The 4,196-nt window shown below is 40.7% G+C and overlaps 1 long non-coding RNA gene across 1 annotated transcript in view; it reads right to left on the reverse strand.

The window, feature by feature from the left end:
• Positions 1-437: 437 nt before the first annotated feature.
• The window catches only part of LOC140924322 (uncharacterized), a 9,921-nt gene continuing 6,162 nt past the window's right edge, over positions 438-4,196 (reverse strand). The window contains exons 2-3 of the long non-coding RNA XR_012164242.1: positions 1,706-1,903; positions 438-529 (exon numbers count right to left, since the gene is read on the reverse strand). This is a non-coding gene — a long non-coding RNA (uncharacterized lncRNA). The remainder of the gene's footprint in view (positions 530-1,705; positions 1,904-4,196) is intronic.

Genomic DNA, 4,196 nt, shown 5'->3' on the forward strand with positions numbered 1-4,196 from the left:
CCGTCCACCCGTACAGACTCTGGGGGAGGGGAAAGGGAGACATCTTTGCTTTCAACTTCGCAGACATGCACCTTTCCCAATAATCAAGGGTGGAAAACAAATACCTGACAGGTCAGCGTAAAAAGGGCTCTATGAAACATCAGTGAGCACAAGCCAATGATCGATCAATCCGAGCGTACGCGTGTCTTCCTAATAATCGACACCGATCGTAAAAAGGCCATTATGGGAAAGTATGCCCCTCCCAACATTTAAGTCGTTGCCCTCTCTGCCGGATAGCGCTGCTGAAATCTTTTCAATGCCTAAATTGACACCGTTTTGGCTTTGCACGCATCACGGCTTTGCGCCTATTCGGAAATTAGGGCAGGTATGTGGTGGCGATGTCTTGCTCGATTGGAGTTAAGAAGTAAATAGAAGTAAACATTGAAGTCCATGAATGATTGGATTTATTGGCAGATTTTTACTACAGACTGAAAAATACATTGAGTGATTATATGGTAACCTTTCAGCTGCAGCTTCTTATCCCCTGAAACTGAAATGAAACGATAATGATAATAACAGAATTAAATACCTTACCAGTGCGCCACACGTATTCGGTGTTAACAGCTGTTTTGAAATGTAACCCTCTAAAGCCACAGGGCCTGGTTGTTCAGAGCAGGATTAAGAAAAACTCAGGATTTGCGCGAAATTCGATTCTAAGCTGAACGCTTACGAACATAGTTTTGAAAATTCTTTTGCCTACTAGTTGATGTTTGGAGACTGAATGGACTAGTTGAAAAAATTAACAGAAAAATGATTTGGAATAAAAGAAACAGGAACCTGGATTAAAATTCAAGACCCCGGATTAGTGGTAGCCTTTTGGATAACTCAAACCCAGGATTCCTCTTAATCCAGCCTGACGACCGTGATCGGACCTGCCTGCGTAGGAAACACCACATACATTAATTTTAGTGGGCGCCAAAATAGACATGCCGTGTTTGAGTCAATTTTGTCGCGATGACAAAAGCCGATTGTCTGCGACATGACGCAGATCGGTCGCCAATCTGGCTCCAGGTCAAATAAAAACAAGACAAAAATACATTAAGCATAAAATAGTTAACCTTGGGTTCCAAACCCCTCATCACCATTACAAATAGCTAGTTATCAAATAATTGTAAATAAAAATGCGTAAGTTGATAATGTTTATCACTGCTTGTGTTCCATTTCTGCTTCCATCATGTTGAATTGTTTGACGCTGATTTTCCGTTTACTGTAATGAAAATTAAGCACAGAAAACAATCCCTATGTTTTGTGTGCGTGTATTTGTTTTTGTTTCAGAAAAATTAAAAAAAAATGTGATAAACCAGTAATTAGACTTGTGTGTTACCAAAACTGCGCAAAGACTATCTATCAAAGCCTAACGAGAGCTTTCCTGTGCAAGTTACAAAATCTTGCAGGTTATAAGAGTTTTCTATTTGGTACACCCATCCACAGGCTCCTAATCGATCGCTTTCCTTTTTGAAAGACACGAAATAATTCTAGTGACCGCCTCGTACCCAACCTTCCCACAACCCATGTAGTCACCACCCACTTAGGATTACAACCAGCCTCCCATGTACACAAAATGAGGGCCTCGTCACGCTAACGTTCAGGAGCGCGTAACGAAGCCCTAAGTACTTCTTCGCGGAAGCTTACTTTACAACGTGTGCCAAAGAAATATCCAGTTTACCTTAATTGATGTTTCAGATGCATCATTCAGGACAACACTCTTTTCCACAAGAGGAGACTGTTTTACTCAAATCGCCAAGACATTTGTAAAAGCAGGACCTGCACGTTGGACAGCAGCGATCATAAATTTCCATTATCAAATCCTCTTCGCTGGTGAGGGCATTCTCTGAGTTTGCGTAACCGCGTTTGTGGGCCATGTCTAACATAAAAGTAATAATTAAAATTAATAATAAGACAGACCTGAAGGCAGCATGAGGCTTAACGCATTATCTGGCTGTTTACTAAAGAACGTTTACGACTGTTTTTAGAGTGTAGATACTGAATAATGTTTCATTCCGGAAATTGTAAGTGACCTGAATGAAAGCCTTGCGAGTTATGGATTTTGGGCTGTACGAGTATTCAAGCCTAGCAGAATCTTCGCTGGTAAGTTCCAATTCATTGCTAGTTTTTTAAATAATGCTTGTTTGATATTCGATAATATTAGGAGAAATTTGCACCGCTGAAGCTGGCTGCTGCCACGTGTACCGAGCACGTACTAGCATAGCGCTATCTGCAGTTTTTATCATCATTACGGACATGTAGCAATTAATTAAGATAAACAGTCAATGAAATAATAACTTGCCAAGAATATGATATATTTTCTTGGCGAATTTTCTTTTTTCGATCGGTGACTCGTCATTGATTTTGTATTTGGCGGGAAATACGCGCCTGGTCGTTCGCCGGCATTAGCTTTGTTGATAAGTTGCAACTTATCAACAAACAAACTTATATACTATAAACAAATCCAGGTAATTCACCGTTGGATCCAGAACAGTGCTCAACAATTAAGGAGCGGTTCAACAGTAAATAGACTACTCAATATGAGCACATATGGATTTTAATACAGGTCTGTTTCGTAGACCAACAAAAAGTTGATCCACTCATCAGTTAAACTCCATACACACTGAAGCATCACAACGGTTAACACGGCAACATGATCGCGTGACATATTTTAGCGGTTGTCATGACAGAGGCGTTATTCAAAAAGTACTAATTTATAAAAAACCTACGCGCGCTTATGATACAATAAACAAAATTTCAGGAATACTTGAGAATATATTTTCTTCGATGTCTACAATTTGATATGAGTTCGTTTCGTTTGTTCAGAGTGGCCATCTGTGGATTAGATAATATGAAAAACTTCTCGGTGATACATAGGTTACAGCGTTTAGTGGTATTAGAGTATGACTTGGCCTTTGCGATGATCTTCCACGAAATTGAATAGCCTTCCTTCTTTTCCTTTAGTTTCCACAAATGTTTGCTCAGCTCGGTGTCGTTCCGCCTTTTCTCATGCTTAAAAGACATTTGGTGGTTGCGCCATCTTGTTTTGAAATCTGTTGCTGTAAGGCCGACGTACGTCTCAGTTGTTCCCGTTACCCCCCTGGTAGTAACTGTGGCTTGGTATACAATTTCGTTTTGCAAGCATTCCCCTTCTAATGGACATTCTTTTTCGTTTCGGCAATTGCACATTTTTTGGGGTTGATTTTCGTCCGGGTTTTGGGCATTCTTAAGGATGGCTTCGTTATGCCCGTCTATAACCTGTTTCATGTTTGGTGTGCAAGAGTAGCTTACTCTGGACAGTGTTCCTATTAAAGATTTTCCTCAATTTGTTGCCGGTTGGAAAACATTTGTCGAGTAGGTTAATGAATGCCCTTCCTATGCTGGTCTTGACATTTCCGTTAAATGGTGGGTTAAACCAAATTATATTTCTACGCCTCTTCTTTTTTTGATTTGGTAGTCTTTGCTGTTCTGGCTTGAATTTTAGAGTGTACGCGTAACCGCTTTTACGCAGTGCCTCTTGGTACTGTGGTGCCGCTTCATTTAACGCATCTTCGTCACAGGAAATTTCAGAAATTCTTTTGTTAATTGCTTCAGGGATGTTTCGTATTATGCTAGGTGGGTGGTTAGATTTGCTGTGTACGTATAGAGGGGTAGTGGCTGGTTTTGAAAATGGTTTGAATCTGCCGGTCGTCAGGTCAAGAGTTACATCTAGGAAGTTGACTATTTTCTTGTTTGCCTCAATGGTAATTCGGAGGTTATTTTGGGCGAATATTTTGCATATTTCTTTTTTAATCTTCTCTATCTTTTGGGGGGTCTGGTTTATCACTGCGAGGCCGTCGTCACGGTAAAGGCCGATGTCAATTTCAGGTATTTTCGTGAGCTGTGACAGGAGGTAGCAACCAACTAATTCACATGTCTCCGCTCCATCGTAACTTCCCATGGTTACATCAAAGAGAGTGCTGGGATTCTTCTTCTGCCATGGGGTTTCATTGTTGAAAAGCAGTGAATGCTTGGCGCGTATGATTATTTGGCGATCACGGGGGAGATGTTCACGTAGTTGGACGCAAAGTCAAGGGCACGTCGAAGTAGATCTTCTGTTATTGAGGGATAGAATTCCACAACATCGACATTATTCGGATTATTCAACAATATTAACTGAGCCTGAGGTGAAT

Source organism: Porites lutea, chromosome 14 (genome assembly GCF_958299795.1).
Source record: "Porites lutea chromosome 14, jaPorLute2.1, whole genome shotgun sequence".
NCBI lineage: Eukaryota > Metazoa > Cnidaria > Anthozoa > Scleractinia > Poritidae > Porites > Porites lutea.